Here is an 18,380-nt window from a genome sequence, read left to right on the forward strand (position 1 = left end):
GTGGTTACACCAACAAATAAGGCAACCCTGTTCTGGAACTCGCACTACTACATGTGTGTGATGCTTGTCTGGGTGTCCAACATTGTTTCATACAATTGATTAGTAACAATGAATGGATACCAATGCAATATTAAGCAACTCCAGCAATTTCAACGTGGTAGTTAATGTTTTTCAGGTGATTATACCTAGGAAGTGTGTGAGAGGGTACATATGTTTTACTGATTTATTAAGTATTTAAAAATAAGAAAAGAAATCAGGAAAGTGTATGTGGGGGGGGGGGGAGAAAGGGGCGGAAAAAGTAGCTGGCCAGAGAGAGAAAACTTTGGAGGGGCAGTAGAGGGAAGAGGAGTGGGGAGGGCTGAGAACAAGGGGCCGAGAACGAGGGAGGGGGGCCGAGAATGAGGGAGAACTAGAGGCACGGATGCTCTGCTCTGGGGCCAGCTAGTATGTACTGTTGTTCTGAGGTACTTTATCTCAAGACATGGACTCAGCTGGCTTAGTAGCTGAAGCTGATCGAAAACACTTCTCGCCACTGCCTCAACTTGAGGCACAAGAGAGAGGTTTAGAGCCAGAACTACTCCCAGACTGCATACCCGTTCCTTCTGGGTGCGTGTAATCCTGTTGAGATCAAAATTGTCTCCTGAGTTCCCACCCTGCACAATAAGCACTTCCATCTTTTTTGGATTTAGTCTCCGTTTGTTATCCTTCATCAAGCCCATCACTGCCTCCAGACAGGCATTTAGGGAGGTTATGCCTTTTCCTGATGGCTCTGACATGGAGAAATAGATTTGGGTGTCATCCGTATACTGATACCACCTTGCACCAAATTTCCTGAAGATCTATCCCAGTGGTTTCATGTCTATCTATCTATCTATCTATCTATCTATCTATCTATCTATCTATCTATCTATCTATCTATCTATCTGCCACATTTATATACCACCCTGTATAAAATCTCAGGGTGGTTTACATTCCAGTCAACTAATCAAAATCCAAAAATCATATACATGGATTAAAATTACCATAAATAAAATGTTAAAACTTTAAAACAGTGGCCAAGATGGCAACAAGCTAGCCACACAATCCATGAGCACTTGCCATTAAATCAGATTATTCCCTACTGAGGCTGCACTCTCCAAACAGAAATCACCTAAAAGACAACCATGAAAAATCAAAGGGTGAAAGGAAGCAGGAAGAACCCTAACCATCAATCTATCAAGGGGAAGCAGGTGAGAATTGACTCCTTCCTTCCCGACAATGAACTGAATAAAGCTGTGAGTACCTCCTCTGCTATCCCAACTAACAGATTTTTGGCTCTGGGCATGATGAACCCTCCTTCATCCCCTATGGAAACCGCTGCTAGGGAGACTGCAGTACATTAGGCATCTCCATCACCATCTAAGATCTCTGGCCCAATAAACCTGCCGGAGCAGGGAGTCAAGAGGTCCAAGAGAGCCAGACATGCTCCCCATCACCTCTGTGAACACCTTCCAAAATTCCTCAGTGATGGCTGTCTTTTATCTGCAGAAACAATTATTACTAGTTGGACGCGGACTTGGTCATGAAACTCTCATTCAGATCTCGGCCACTCACTATTTTATTTATTTATCAATCAAATTTGTACATCGCCCCAAACGTTCATCTCTGGGCGGTTAACAATAGCATAAAACAAGTTAAAAACATATACAAAAAACTCAAAACAATTTAACAATTTAAAAATAAACCAGAGATTAAAACCTAAAAAAAATTAGGAAGCTGAGAAAGCTTGGGTGAAAAGATGGGTTTTCAGGTGTTCTTTGAAAATTGCCAGAGATGGGGAGGATCATATTTCAGCAGGGAGCGCATTTCTCAGCCTAGCCTACCTCAAAGGACTGTTGTGAAGATAAAGAGGGGGAAAACAAACTTGGGATACTGTACATGGAATTATCTGCTCCTGTGAGGCTTTCTCCCCCCCCATGTGACCAGCTTTACAGGCTGTTGTGAGGGAAAAGATAGCTTTTAAATATTTAGAAGCTTTTAATCCACTCTAAGCAAGCATGCCTGCTTGATTTCCTGTATTGTTCTGTTTGTCCTACAGTGAAACTGAGGCTGTTCTTATGACCAGTCTAACCCAGGCTAGGGCAGCCCAGCCTGGGTTAGGCTGGTCATGTGAAGCGTCAGGATCCTTCTGGATCCCTGTGCAGGATCCTTCTGTGCAGGGTCCTTCTGTGCAGGATCCTTCTGGATCCCAGCACTCCTGTGCAGCCTGACCCCCTTACTAAACCCAGCTGAGGTTATGGGTGGGAGCCAGAGGGTGCGAGGTTAAGGGTGGAGTGCTGCTCTTCTGGGTATGCCAAAGACCAGGGCTTGGTCATTTGAAGGGACCAAGGGCTTCCCCACTGGGTCCTCCTTGCCCGCTCTCGGTGATCGTGTTAATCACCCCAGTGTGCCCTACTCCCACCACAGCCAGGTAATCTGGAAGATCACACAAAAAAATGGAACAAAATGGACATTTGATACCATTAGTCAGCCACAGTAAACAATAGGGGACACAAACAGGGAGATATTTGTAAAAAACTACTCTGCAAAACAACCTGCCTAAGCCTTAGGCAAGTTGCAGATTTACTCAGATACTGGATTAGAAGAACTTCAGCCTCTTCAGATCAGGTCAGGTTTCTAGTTGGAGTGTTGCAGCTAGAAGGACAGAGAAGCTTTAAAGCAAGTGAGCTGTGAGGTAGGGAGTTATCTTGCATCCAAAATCCAGGGGAAAGCTGCTTCCTCTTCCACTTCATGGACTCCCATGCCACCCTCACCCCTCATTTCCCATTTTACTTATAGGGTCAGTCTTTCTCTTTCCCCCCTTTGATTTTCAAACTTGGCTGGTTGGCCAGCAGGGTAAAACTATTTAGACTTCAGGGGGCAGCGAGGGAGCAACAGAGCACACCCACATGGATGCTTGGAAGCCGATGGGCTGGCTGCTTGCAAGAAAAAGGCAGCTCCTGAAGCAAGAAAGCAAAGGAATGATTGGCTGAGATGTATTTTGGTTTCAGCAATGTATTTTAAAAATACAAAATGTCTGAGCAAATGTATTTTAGATACAAAATACAAAATGCCTTTTTGAAAAGTATTTTAGATACAAAATACAAAAGTATTGAAAATAAGTATTTTAAATACTTGTGTTTTAGATTTTGCTCATCTATGCCAGGATTTGACTACCGGCAAGTGTTAACCAGGCCTGATACAGCACTTAACCTTATCTGTAAACATTTAGACTATCTCTATAGCTCCCTACAGCTTTATCCATATAGGTTTTAGCCCTATAGCAATTTTTACAATCCTGTAGGTTTCTCCTCTGTAGCTTTTAGTAATTTGTATTACTAAATTACTAAATTTTATTACTCTTTTAATGACAAAACCTTTTAGCATCTATAGCTTATTTCTATAGTCCTCAGTAACTATTATAGTTTTAATTTCCTTTAACTATAAAACCTTTTTAGTTTTACATAGGTTCACATTGTAATTGCCGATTTAGTGCTTACACTTTCTATGTTATGGTTGCCTTATGCTGGTCAAAGACCAAAATAAAGATTGATTTGATTTGATTTAAAACAGTTAACAAGCAACAGCCCCCCCTCCCTGCCCCAGGGTAGTGGTGGTGGTGGTTATTCTGATGAGCGCTCAGTTGGTCAGCAAATGGTGCATAGAGTTCGATGCTGCAGTGGGTCTTCTGCTGGGTATGCCTGGAGGAACATGTCCTGGTTGTGAAGGAATCTGAGGAAGAGCTGACACAGGGATATAGATATCAACAAATGAGATTTGCAGTCCAGGGCATAAGGGACTGGGTGGTGCCACGAAATAGGAAGGTCCTGACATTGGGCCCCTCAAGGCTGGGAGTCTCACTAGTGGCAACATAGTAGAAAGAAGTCTGTGTTGTGGTGTTGGGTTATGACCACTGCTCCCTCCCTGCAGCCATGTGTAATCAACAGGTGGAGGAACAGGTGTGGAGAACATTCTGCAGGGTTGACAACACTGCTGATAGGGCTCTCCTCCTAGTAGATGCTAGCCACAGGTCTATGGCACAGCACCCAAAGCAGGTCTTCAGATAATTAATGGAGACACGGGGGCGACAGCGGCGGGGGCGGGGGCATATGGATAAAGCTGGTCTTTAGGTACTTGGGTCCTAGGTTGTTTCTTTGCTTGTTTGATTTATATACCACCTGACTACTCCAAAGGTTCTAGGCATTTCACAAAAATAAACACAAGACAAACAACATTAAACAAACTGTAGGCTGGCAAAGATGTTAAACCACAAATGTATGTAGGGAATGCATTCCACAGCCTTGGAACGACTACAGAGAAGGCCCGTTCCTGAGTCACTGCCAGATGAGCCATTGGCATACGGAGACGAACCTCTCTCGATGATCTCAATGTGCGATAGAGATCATGTAGAAGAAGGCACTCTCCAAGGTAATCTGGTCCTAAGCTGTTTAGGGCTTTAAAGGTAATCACCAGCACTTTGCATTGTGCCTGGAAACCTATTGGTAGCCAATGCAATTGCTTTAAAACAGGCCTGATATGGTCTCTCCGAGACAATCTAGCTGCTGCATTTTGAACCAACTGAAGTTTCCGAACTACATACAAAGGCAGCCCCACATAGAGCACATTGCACTAGTCAAGCCTAGAGGTTACCAGAGAGTGCACCACAGTTCTGAGACACAACTGTCTCAGCTGTTGTATCAACTGAACGGACACAGCTGTTGTATCAACCGAAGTTGATATGAAGTTGAAAACACTCCTGGCCATAGCCCCAACCTGAGAAACCATAGTGAGGCCTGGGTCCAGAAGCACTCCCAATCTATGTACTTGTTCCTTCGGGGGAGTGCAACCCCATTCAGAACAGGAAAATCTACTGCGTCCCTCGAAGAATGGCCCCTTACCATGAGTCTTGCATGGATTCTGCTTCAATTTATTGTCCCTCATCCATTACTGCCTGTATTATTTCTTTATTATTTATTTATTTATAATTTTTATTTTTATTTTTTACATTTCTATCCCGCTCTTCCTCCAAGTAGCCCAGAGCGGTGTACTACATATTTAAGTTTCTCTTCACAACAACCCTGTGAAGTAGGTTAGGCTGAGAGAGAAGTGACTGGCCCAGAGTCACCCAGCAAGTCTCATGGCTGAATGGGGATTTGAACTCGGGTCTCCCCGGTCCTAGTCCAGCACTCTAACCACTGCAGCACCCTGGCTCTCAGTAGGCAGACATTTAGGGGGGTTATGCCATTTCCTGATGATGACGTCATGGAGAAATAGATTTGGGTGTCATCAGCATACTGATAACAACCTGCTCCAAATCTTCCGAAGATCTTACCCAGTGGTTTCATGTAGATGTTAAAAAGCATCAGAGATAGGATGGAGCCCCGAGGGACACCATACAATAGCTCTTGTTTCAGAGAGCATCTATCTTTGAGAGACACCATCTGGAATCTACCGGAGAGATAGGAATGGAACCACTGCAAAGTAGTGCCACCTATTCCCAAATCCCACAGACGATCCAGAAGGATACTGTAGCTGAAATACTACACTCTAGGTTCTTTCTAGGTAGAGGCCAACACCCTTTCCCATCAGTTTCAAAGCACTTTATTAAGTAACTAGTATTTTTAAGCCCGTTATGATAACGGGTGCTAGCTTTCTATCCCGTCTTTTCTGTCTCTCTCTCTCTCTTTCTGTCTCTTTTTTCCCCCTTGTCCCCCCCCTCTCTTTTTTTGTTGTTGTTGTCTCTGTTTTTGTTCTTTCTTATTTTGCTTTTACCTTTTTTGGGTGTGTGTGTGGATGAATAACAGCCAAAATGGCCCATGAGAAAGTGGCCGCCCCCGCCTATCGCCCTCCCGCGCACCCAGCTGCCGGAGCCCACCTTACCCGCTCCAGCCCGAAGGAGAAGAGAGGAACTCGGGAGCAGAGCTACTCTCTGTGTTAAGCTGCTGCCCATACTGTCGCAATGGACGCAATAGGCGTCCTTTGCGTCCATAGCGGCAGTTTGAGCAGTGACTTAGCACAGAGAGGAGCTCTGCTCGTGAGCTCCTCTCTTTTCCCTCGGGCTGGAGCGGGTAAGGTGGTCTTCAACAGCTGGGAGGGCGGGAGGGCGATAGGCGGGGGCGGCGACCTTCTCATGGGCCATTTTGGCCCTTAATCTTTTTTGGGGGGGAGCGGGGAAGGTGATTTGGGGCAGCTGGGAGGGCGGGTGAGCAGGCGGCGGCGGCTGTGAGCGGGTGGGGGCCTCGTTGGCGGCTTCGCCGCCACCTCGCCCAGCTTCATTTTGGGCAGCTGGGAGGGCGGGTGAGCAGGCGGGGGCGACGGCCTCGTTGGCGGCTTCGTCGCCACCTCGCCCAGCTTCCCTGTCCCCCGTCTCGGTCTTCCCCTGCCGCCATTGCCCTCGCCTTTTTCAGGGCGGCCGCTTCTGGTTGCCTTGGCCTCCTCTCGCCGTGCTGCAGCTCATGGCCGAGGCGGCGGCTCTGCCGCCGCCTCGGCCACTTTCCCCCGCCGCCACACACCGGTTAATGGCCGCCCGTGGCTGTGGGACACTGGTGTCTGAGGTCCTGTGTCCCTTGGGCTCAATGGCCGCCCGTGGCTGTGGGACACTGGTGTCTGCGGTCCTGTGTCCCTTGGGCTCAATGGCCGCCCGTGGCTGTGGGACACTGGTGTCTGCGGTCCTGTGTCCCTTGGGCTCAATGGCCGCCCGTGGCTGTGGGACACTGGTGTCTGAGGTCCTGTGTCCCTTGGGCTCTTCTGGGCCTGCGCTTCGCGCAGGCCCAAAACAGCCCAGGGAGGCAGGGACGCAGATCCCCAACGTTCCAAAGCCACGGCCACTCACTTAGCCTTTTATTATATAGGATGAGAATCACGGCCAGGCCTTCACCTAACACACGCAGGTGATGGGGGAAGCACCCCACAAAATGCTGGTGATATATTATATACTCATTCGTATCTTTATGTTAATATCTAGTTATACATAGGCTCTTGTAAACTGAGCATCCTCCCCCCACCCCCGAAGGACCAATCATGGTTCTTCTAGACAAGATACGTTATGGTCGCATTTACGCATGTAGGCTCTTCAGAGTACAGTAATCCTATTGTTCATGCCCCTCCCCAGGCCCCTCCTTATCACACATTCCAAAAATAATCAGTTCATCCTAAACAGTAACTTTGGTTCACTTTCTCATCAGGGATTTGTGGCTTAGTAGCTCAGGTTTCTGCTACAATTCCTCCCTCTGAGACTAGGTGAAACCTTTCACTGGAGTCTCATCCCTTCTCGGTTCTTGAATTACAGGTTAGTCTTGCCTATTCCCACCTCCTCCCATTCTCTCTGTTCCTTTTCTCTCTCTCTTGGTGTGCCTGAAGTTGAATAAACCACTTGTGGAGCTCCACCCGGCTCATAGCTTCCTGTGGGCCCTTTTTTGTACTTAAGTACTTCAACACCGCCTTAAAGTTTGACCATAATGCAAATAACATCACCAAATAATAAAAATAAGTAAAATACATCGTAAAATCTTCTTTCCCATCATTCCCAGATCTGGTAACCATGATGTTAGCCAAGGTAAATCCTACCCACTTGGGGCCAACACCTCATCCTGACCTATGCGGTGAAATCCATCAACCTGTTCCTAGATGACTGTCAGGTTTTGTTCCACTTCTTGGTGTTTCTTGACATACACACAACAGGAGGAGTTAACCAGGCACAGACCCCCCTCTTTTTCCTCCAGGATCATATCTAATGCCAGTTGATTATCCACAACCATTTGTCCTGCTGAATCCTCTTCATCCTGTAAAGTACCAATAGCATGTGCAGTCACATTCGGAGCCAATTCCATTTCACCAGAAATATTGGCCATAGCCTTCTCTAGGTCTGACACTCCACTTACAGGAATGACTGCACTGACAGCTTTGTAGAACCAAGTGCTTCTGGTGATAATGGATTATTAGCTCATGGAAAGCGATGGCGATCATAAGTAGTCTCATTTATGTAATCATGTACAGTCACAGATATCCCAAAGTCCAGTTGCCTAGGAAATTAGCAGGTAAAACTTTGGCTAACAGGTTTCCACACATCCAGAACTGACCTGGGGAACCTCAAAAAGAACCTGATGTCTTTAGAGTGCAAACGGGCCATTAAATTGGGGGAAGGTTCAGATTTGGAGGTAGACACCCTAGGTGGGACAGTGACATGATTGGCACAGGATATCAGGGAAGCAAGTAGGGAAGTGACTGGGGACCAAACATGTGAGGTTCATGTCTCTACAGCGCAAGGGTAGCATCTGCAGCTGCCAGAACTCCATTGTCTCTTACCCCAAAGGCTTCCTGCATGGTGAAGTTCACTGAGTTGGCCCCCAAAAGGGCTTCATGTTCCAGACCCGGGCAGTGTCTACCTTTAGTAACATTTAGGCCTGACAACTCAAAGGAGCCATCGTTCCAGATTTTCATCCAAATTTGGCATCCTCTGACCTCCTCCAACAGAACCTACCAGCAACAGTCTTTGACAACATGCTGAGAATGGTTCTGACAAATACACCAGTCAGGAGTTCCAAAATAATCACAGTGCATAGTCACTACAGGAAAACGGCATGAATCATCAACTCCCACCCCCCTTAGTAGTTCCATGGAGTCATTTTTAGCAGGTAATTCAGGGGCATCAGGACCATAGTAGTGGTGTGTCTCTGTCCTGCCCATTTGGGCTGGTGCATATACATCCAACAGCTACTCAGGTTGCTTCTACGAATCCCAGGGTTCAGTAGTTGCAGCCAATGGTTATGATGCCAGACACTCATGACTCCAGAGAAAATGAACAAATACAGAAAAGACATGTCAGCATTTTGAAATTTGGCTTGCCTGTTAGCTATCAGGCACTCTTCAGGTATTTGTTGCCTAATCTTCACCTACAGCACACTGGGGCTCAGGATCCTCTGTCTCCTCAGGAGCAGGAACCTTGCATTAGGTCCTCTTCCTCAGCCACAGGACAGGGCAGCGAATGGATGCTCTGTCACCATTGGGCTGGACTGGAAACACAAACGGGGACCTCCCTCGGGCTGCTGCTGCTGATGGTGATTAGCCTGGCCTGTCGCACTGCCAGTCCTTCTTCTAGGTCTGGGTTGCTGTCCTTTGGAGGCTCCCTTGGGTTCACCTTCCGGCAATGGGAGGCATGGATCCAGGTTCTCCTTCCCTTGCACTTGACTGCCGTTTCAGTCACCAACAGAATCTGGAGAGGACCTATCCTTCTTGGGGAAAGATAGTTCTTCCTCCAAAACTCTTTGATGAGGGCCCAATCTCTGGGCTGGAGGGCATGACAGGATCCAGTCGCAGGTCCAGACCAGGCCGCCTTCACATGCCTCTTAAGAGACTTAAACACATTAGTCAAAGCAATACAGCAAGTAACAATCTCCTGATCCAACTGTGTCAGACTGTTCAGTAACGGTTTAACTCTGGGCTCGACCCCCCACCTGCAGTCTCATGGAGAGACTATGTTTACAGTTTGCAGTATTCCGTATAGAAGAGAGGACGTATGGCAGAATATCTGGCCGTGACAATCCTGTATTGTGGACCACCTTAGCCAGCTTGGTTTTCAGATCAAAGTTCCTTCTCTCAATGTATGATGAAGATGGTGTATCCCTGGGGATAAAATCAGTTAACAGAAGGGGTAGGGAAGACTACCCCTTCCAGTAGGGGAAGGCTTCAGTCCATCCAGAGTAAACACAGACCCAAACCAGTAGATATTTGAACCCTTCTGAGGGAGGCAGGCCAGCACAGTCAATTTTCAAATTCAGGAAAGGCCCATTTCCCCATGTGCGAGATGATTGTTTGGTCGTTTCAGGACGAGCTGCACAGTGTTGCTGGCAAGTTGCACATGATTGACAGACCTTGGCCACCATAGCAGCCAGAATCTGTCCAAGGTACTCACAATAATGTTTGGGGTGCAATGGGCCTACCATCTGTTGAATGCCACACACCCTCAGAGTCCTGAATACAGCCCAAAGTGAGCCATCGGTGATGTTCATCATCTGTGGCCACTCTCTGGATAGCTGATCAATTTATCAGCTAAGTCCAGGTAGTGAGGAGTCAGGATAGCAGCTAAGATGACGGAACTGGAGATCCGGAGAGAGCTGCCTGTCATGCTGCAGAATCTGCCCGGTGATTGCCTTGAACGACAAGGGAAGTTGAGGTAGTATGCGCTCTACAATGTATAACAGACATAGATAAGGGCAAAAGAAGCACCTCTAACAGAGCTGCCACCAGTGTAGCATCAGCAATGGAGAAGTGAGGAAACCTTTCCCATGCCAAAGTGTCCCAAATGCATGGCAAACCCCATAAGCATAACGGGAATCAGTGAAAATATTAACAGTCTAGTCCTTGGCTAACTCACAGGCACAGACCAAAGCCTGACAGACAGTGCACAACTGGCCCAGAGAGTTCCGCAAGCAGGAACCATCTACAGACATTACCCCATGAGGGTTAAGCCAGCATAGTCTTTAAGTCCAGGTTCCTGCTGAAGTCTAAATCTTGTCTGTCCATCCTGGAAAATACAAACCCACCACCAGCATGTGTTGGCCAAGTCCATCTGGAGGGACTTGAAGGGTCCCTAAGAAGACAGTCAGATCCACTGGGCTTAAATGATATAAATTACTATTACTAGCAATTAACTAACAGCTTCTAACATCAAAATTCTCCCCTTTGTCCATGTGTGAGGCCTGATGAGCCACATGAACAAAACACTGAACCACTGTGGTCTCAGTACAGGTGAAGCACACTTATTACATCATTGCCACAGCATCCAAGAAAAAGGAGGTCACTCGATTCCGCTTAGGGGGTAGACAAGGGTTTGATCCATTGACATTAATTGTTCAATCATTTCTTACCCATATGATTCAACTGGGCAGTTGCATAGCTCATACTTGTCCCTCGATTTCTTCACAATAAGTAGAGTTAGTAACATGAGCACCATAGAGTATAATAGTACCGTTAGGCATTAGGCAAGCAGTATTCACACAGTGTTTAGTCAGTCCCATCTGGGAACAGACCGCCCACACCCACCGCGTCCCAAGAGTTGAGAACGCACAGGAAAAGCTTCCCTTGGTCTCTGACTTTAGTGACCATTTTATCTTTAGTGTCCTTATGATATTCTTCAAGTGAGTTCAGCAGCCGCGTAGCATTTTCATACAGCCAGGGGTCTATGTGGTTTACATGAAGCAGCCAATCCAAGTCAGTAGCAGTGTACAATAGTCAGGGTTGTAGGTAGAAGGATAGCCTGCAAAAGTTCACAGATAATGTCAGCATGGGAGATCGGGGTCCCTTTCGAGGCAAGGAGTCCCCTTTCTCTCCAGAGGGCCCCAAAGAAATGGGCAACCCCAAAGGCATAACGACTGTTGCTATGGATAAAGAAAAAGCTCAAGGACAGAGAAATCATCACAGACAGCATAACCAGTACACAGCGCTCCTTGTTCATCACAGAGACAGGAACCATCAACACAGAAGATCAGATCAGCCTTCTGCAAAAGGTAATCAATCAAGGCATTACTTAGAGATAAATAGTCATGAGGCAATTCATACCAGGAAACAGGGTTGAGGGGTTGGCAATAGATAATGATAACATTTGCTAAATTTCACACTTTGGCAGCCAACTGACAGGTGCTGGGTCTTTACCAACCACGAGAAGTGCCTGGACATTTTTGTGTTGATATATATTTAAGGTATAACATGCTGCGCTCTTAGGGACAAGGACTACTTTTGTATACTTCTTGTGTAGGAGAAAATGGATTATAATCTCTTCTAATTATGATAATGATACCAACAGAAACAGGGAGAACCAATGTTCCCAGTGATGGGTAAGCATCCTCCTGGCTTGCTGGAAATGCTTGTACTCCTCGTCAGATGCTTTAGGTAGAGTCTTTGTCCTTGATGGTGAAGCTGCGACAGGAAAGATTTCCCATCCACTGCTCTGGGTGCACGAGAAGGATTCCTCATGGCACCACACATTTCCAGATTTAAATGCCTGCATAACCATAAAGCTCACTGAGTTGCCTTGGGTAACTCATTGCCTCTCAGCTTAACCCACTCCAAAAACTGTCATGTAGGTAAAATGAAATGTGAATATGATTCATAGCTCGCTGTGGGCCATTTGGAGAGAAATCCCTGCTGCGAAAAGCTGTGAAATTCAGGTTTGGTAGCTCTTAATCTGGCAGAGTTTCTGTACATTTAACACAATCCCTGGCTGACTTTTGAAGATGCTGTTGGGTTAGTTTTATTTTGAAGTTCTTTTAATTGATTTTTAACAATATTTTTATCTCATTGTGAACTGCCCTGGGGTCTTGGGATGAAGGGCAGCATAAAAACATAACACAAACAAACATAGGTAGGGAAATTGCACCTGTTGGATTTCTGGTAGATATGGTGGCTATTAAAAAGATTGGAATCTGTGCTGGAAAAATATATGTTGACAATCTTGCCTGAGATTGGAATGTATAATAAGGTTGGAAACCATATAACGTAAATCAATCTGCTGGTCACATTATGTCCCCTCTATAGGTCATAACTGATACTCTGGATCTTCAAAGAGACATACTTATCTTAGAAAGTGGCCAATAGCACCGGCTTCTGCAGCTGGGAGTTACATCAAGATCTACCCTTTCCTCCTGGGGAAAGAAAATATGTGTGTGTGGCATTCCCTGGTCTTATTCAGATAGTTCTGATAGAGCAGGCTGCTGAAGAGCAAAGAATTTACCTGACATTCCAGCTGGGCTGGTGAACTTTCCTGATCTCTTCAGCGGCAAAGAACCAGATAGATAAACTGATGGTTATCACCGAGGCAGAACTCTCCAAGCCAGTTCTTGGCCACGAATAGCAGGGTGTGTTATAGAACTACACTAAGCATGGCCATATTGGGGCCAGAGAGACACCTGCTAGAGTTCAGTTTTTCTTTGCCCCACCAGGGCAGGAAGGATAGCAGCCAACCTCAAATGCTGTTGCCTTAGAAAAAAAATGAAAAATGCCATAGCATTTTTGTGAGATATATTTGGATGTTCCACTTGTTTTGTTATTGTCAGACGGCTTCAGGGCAGCTACTTGAGAAACAACATGAAGCAAGCAAGCTCGGGCTTGAATGCTTACACTCCCTGCCTGAATTTCAGTTGTACTGCTTTAGTTAGTCAGTCCCTGTCTGTTTCAGATTGCACTGCATTTTCCACCTGTCTTCAAGGGTGACTCTGACTACTCTAAAAAAAGAACTGTGTTCTTTCCTACACTACCCCCCCCCCCGGCCAACATGCCACCTTTTCTGTGAGTACCACCTCTGTCTAGGGGTGACAGTCCGATAATACAGTCATCCCTCGCCAACCACTGGGGTTCTGTTCTGGCAAAACCTTGCCATTGGCAAATTGACGGTTGGCGAGGCATTAAAGTCTATGGGAAACAGGGGATTAGGGAAACCAGAACTGCAAAAAGACCTAAAAATAAAGGGGACCCCCCCAAGCTTTAAAAATCACCAGAAAATCCTATAATATCTCCAAGAGTCACCATGAAGAAAGAATGAGCAGATCGAACCTCTGGAAATGTTATGAACCCCACAAAATCACTCAAAGGTATTTTAAATTGGCAAGGGGCAGCAAAGGTCACCAAGAGGAGTGAGCAGACTGAACCTCTGGAAACCCCCCCCCAAGTCGCTGAACCCCCCATCACTAAAAAAACCCCTCACCAACTGCGGATACTTGGATCACGGATGGCAAGACCTGTCACAATTTCCTAACTGTATATACTCAAAACTGTGGGTGGTAAAACTGTGATTGGCAAGAGATGACTGTACTTTTGTATTGCCATCCTCTGTTACGAATACAACAAAGCCGATGAATATTTGTATACCGCTTTTCAACAAAAAGTTCTCAAAGCAGGGTGTGTGTGTGTGTAAATACAAATGTTGGCTCTCTTACATTTAGCACAGGGCGGGTGGGGGGGGGGGAGAACAACTGTCCCTGTCCAGCTCAGAATGGTATCCCTCCCAGTGTCCCTGTTGCCGTTGCTGGTGTTTGCCTTCTTTCTAGAGTGTGAGCCTCTTTGGGACAGAGAGGCATCTTTTCATTCCTTCTGCTATGTTAACTGCTTTGTGAACTTTTGTTGTTGATGATGATAAAATGTGATATATAAATATTCTTAAATTCTAATGATATCCTATTTAATAATGGGATTCTTTACAGCATGGACATTTTGCCGACACCAACTTGCTTCAATACGTTTGGTTTCATTTTTTTAGCCTGTTTTCCAAATGGAAGGAGGCTCATGAGATCACCATTCTGTATGGGTGTCCCTGTCTGATAATGTTTGCATTTACAAGCCAATACAATTTTATTATTTTATTTTATAAAAAATTTATTACTTGTATCTGTGTCTATTTTATTGTTGTAAGCTGCCCCGAGCAGCATTGCACTGGAGGGACGGGGTATAAATATTTTAAATAAATAAATAAAAATAATAAATAAATGCAAACCAAATTCACAGCACATGGTGGGGGGTCCTAGGAGACCCTGATGGTGGTACTTTTTGCTGATCCACCATGTTGTTTCAAGATGGGAGTGTTGTGCCCCCAGAGGTAGTTTGGACTCAGAAGACCTTGTTCTTTGTACTGTTTTCTTAGTCACTTTGCACTCTGCATATGCTCAGGGCAACTCAGAGCCAAAGGAACTGAACACTACCTCCTAGGAACAATCCAGTCCTCTAGTGAGATATAGCAATTTCTTGGCAGAGACATGAGAAAAACACAGACACCAAACTGTCTTTTAATTGTTTTCTTAACTAATAGAAGCCTTTACAGATAAATAACAGCTGGAAGGTGGTGTGTATACATGTTGTCTTAATGATTAGCAACAACTAATACATAAAAACTACTAAGAATATCTTAGCCTTATAAGAAAAAGAAAAAGGAAGAAGGTGGGGGTAGGGCCGTATCAGCATGTATGGGGGCCCCTTAACAGTTCAATCTCTAAACACATTATATGTAAAGGACAGACACAAACATACACATTTCAACACATCTGCATAACTTTCATTCCAAAACTGCAATCTGGCAGTAAAAATCTTATTTTGAAGGAAGACACTTGGATTCCTAACATGACTGCACATCTATTGCAAGGGGAAAGTATCATTTTAACAAAGCACTCCACACTTTTGCATGGAGGCAAAATTAATGCAATCCTTCCCCCCTCATTAAAGGTTTCGGTGCGTGTGGGAGGACAATTCTGTTTTTTAAAGGGTGGGGAAAAACAACTCTGCACCAAATTGTTCTGTGGGTGACATTCTGTTGGAGATGGACTTCCAGTGCATTGACGTTTTGCACCAACTATCCTAATGACCATTAGGGGCATTGGGAGTAGAGACAGTGAGTAAGGGAATCCCTGACTGTTCTACCTGTCTCTACTCTATGACCCCTGATCTGACTCTTCCACACTTCCTGCGCTGAGTCACAATCCTTCCTTTCCTCCCTAGAGAGAGCAGAAGGAAACATCTCTCTCCCTCCTTACCTATTCATTATATAGTTCTTTAGATTAGGTTCAGGTCTTTCCTATCCAAGTGTACTTAACCAATAAATACTTAGTGTTTAGTTCTACAAGGATCTCCATGTGTTTTCTCTAAACAGCTGCAACAACTAAACCATCTTGTGCTACCCACTCTGTAACTGGAGTGTGTGCCCATTCCTTAGTGCACTGCTGTTTTACCCACTGGGGTAAAATTAACAATCTCTAACACATTCCTTCTACTTAAAAGGCCCCCTCCCATTTTTACACAGTTTTTCTTTTCAGTTAAAAACCAATGAAACACCCCGCTTAATTTGAAGTGCTTGGTTTTAAATGAATTCACTCTCACTAGAATCAGTTATAGGGAATTAGACTGAACGCTTTTACACTAACTGTACTAGGCTGAAGATAAATATTAAGTTAGTGTTAAGCAAGATGTTGATTTAAAGAAAATATCTGTTACTTTAGTGGCTAAAGTTTTCAGGATTCATTCTGAATGAATTATTTCAGAAATTAACGAGTTTTCAATAAAACCTGCAATGATCTATAACCATTTTAAAGCCAAAATTATAGCCTGATGGAAAGTACCATCTATACAAATTATACAAAATGCCCACTGCTCCTCCATTTCAAAGGAAGAGAATAAACCAGCTGTTGGGATTTCATTGTACTCCACTAATATAATATCATCCAATACATAATTGGATTGTTTACAATGCATCTAGGTACAATTTTAACTCAAAGTTCAATGGTGGTCACTGAGTGTATGGTTATAGTTAAATTATCTATTATACATTTTAAATACTTTGTGCAAAATAACATCATACTTAACTTTCTAATGACCTACAGATATCAAATTTTGCCTGAACAATCCTGCCACTGAAATTAGTAGGATGTACTACTTTTTACAGTTTTACACCTGATTGATTATTTATTTATTTATTTATTTATTTATTTATTGTATTTAACATATTTTTATACTGCTGAAAATGTATGTCTCTGGGTGATTTACAACGACAAAAAGAAAAGTTAAAACATTAATTAAAACAGAGAAATGACAACAGATAAATTAAAACATTGGTTAAAATAAATGACAACAAAAAGCTAAAACATTACAACAATTTAAAACCTTAAAACAATATTTTTAAACAATGTCAAAACTATTAAAACGGTATTTAATTAAAAGCCTGGGTGAACAAATGTGTCTTTAAAGATTTTATTAGAAAATGCCAGAGATGGGGAGGATCTTATTTCAGCAGGGAGTGCGTTCCAAAGCCTTGGGGCAGCCTATCATATTGCTTGTACAGTATTTTTTAGAAGAAATCCGCATGTTAAAAAATGCACACAAATAAATATAACTATCAGATTTGAACTGTTATTGTTCTCAACAGATGTTTACCACTGATTATTATCAGATCAGTAACTCCAAAACCACATCATGCCTGAAAGAAACTGAATTTTTTCCTCAGGTCCACATTTGCCATGTATGGCCACTATTCCATAAAATGAACAACATTTGTAGTGCATAGCAGCATGGAAATCCAGCTCTTCCAACATTCAAAACTCCCAAGACCCCAAGTCCAGCCCAGCCCACACCACAGCCATAACACACAACAGGAGGAGAGGAGACAATAACAGAGACTGCTGGTCTCTCTTGTCTCTCGCTGCTGCCCACGGCTCCTGTCCTTCTCCAGAGTCCAGCCCGCTCCAGCCTCCCGCAGCACAGCACTCCTTCTCACCTGCCTGCCTCCCTCCTGGAGTGTTGCCACCACACACATCCTGCTACCCCTCACTCTCCCCACTCAAGGCGAGCACACACACACCATTGTGGCGGCAGCTGCCGCACCACCGGAAGCCAAAGCAGGTGCGCGGGTGGCTTCGCTGCTTGCTGCCTTGGCCACCACTATCTCCCCGCCCCCGCAACCACACACATGGTTCTGCCAGCTCTGGGAGCTGCAGCCGGTGCGTGGGCGGCTTTGCCACTTGCTGTCTTGGCCACCACCGTCTGCCGCTCCCTGCCACCACCACACACATGGCAGCACTGGGAGCCGAGGAGTCTGTGCGGCCACTGCTGGTGAGGCAGCACCAGTGTCAGTGATGTGTGCTGGTGCCAACGCTCCCCTCCCACCCAAGGAGATATCATGGCGGCTGCCGCTGTGAGCCAAGGCAGCATGAGGTTGCTGAGCCAGCAGCTGCTTGCCACTTGCGCTGCCACCGTAGAGCCATCAACATGGGCCCCTCCCAGCACGGGGCCAGGGGCGATGGCACCGGTCGCCCCGCTCTAAGGATGGGCCTGGGTGGGGAAAAGGTGGGGAGAGATAGAGAGATTTGGATTAGGGGAGGGAGTGGAACTGAGGTTTTCAATTCATATTACCAGGCTTCATGCTGGAGGCTGGTCTTGTTGAAAGCTGGAAGCTGGCCACGGATGTTGGAGGGTCTTCAAGCTTATTGAGAGCGTAGGCCGGGAAAAACACAGGATCAGACACCAGGTAAAATCTCTACTCTAAACTTTGCCCTTCAGTAGAGATCCCAAACAAAGACTCCCTGCTGTGGATAAGGCCTGGCTCACAACAAGCATCTTTCTTTTGGATCATGCTCCCTAGCACCCATCCAAAAGAGCCAGAAGTCAAAGCCAAACAGCCCTTCCTCCCCCCAACATCTCTGGGTCTCTTCTTTTTAGCCATTTCGCTCATGCTGTTTCAGTGAAAAACTGCTCCTGCTCCTCCCTTTGGAAAAGCCGTTCACACAGAACTTTACCAGTCTTATCACTGCAAAAAGTATCACTTCTGCCAGTTTCATACAGCCTCTATTGTCTTTTCTGCAGCTAAGATATCATAATTTTTGCTATCTGAGTTT

The 18,380-nt window shown here is 45.3% G+C and overlaps 1 protein-coding gene across 1 annotated transcript in view; it reads right to left on the reverse strand.

Moving 5' to 3' along the window:
* SPTLC3 (serine palmitoyltransferase long chain base subunit 3) overlaps positions 1 to 18,176 on the reverse strand; it is a 168,677-nt gene extending 150,501 nt beyond the window's left edge. Inside the window, exon 1 of the mRNA XM_053285430.1 lies at positions 17,899 to 18,176. The gene's annotated coding sequence lies outside the window, so the exon portion shown is untranslated. The remainder of the gene's footprint in view (positions 1 to 17,898) is intronic.
* Positions 18,177 to 18,380: the final 204 nt, after the last annotated feature.

This window comes from Hemicordylus capensis, chromosome 1 (genome assembly GCF_027244095.1).
Source record: "Hemicordylus capensis ecotype Gifberg chromosome 1, rHemCap1.1.pri, whole genome shotgun sequence".
Lineage (NCBI taxonomy): Eukaryota > Metazoa > Chordata > Lepidosauria > Squamata > Cordylidae > Hemicordylus > Hemicordylus capensis.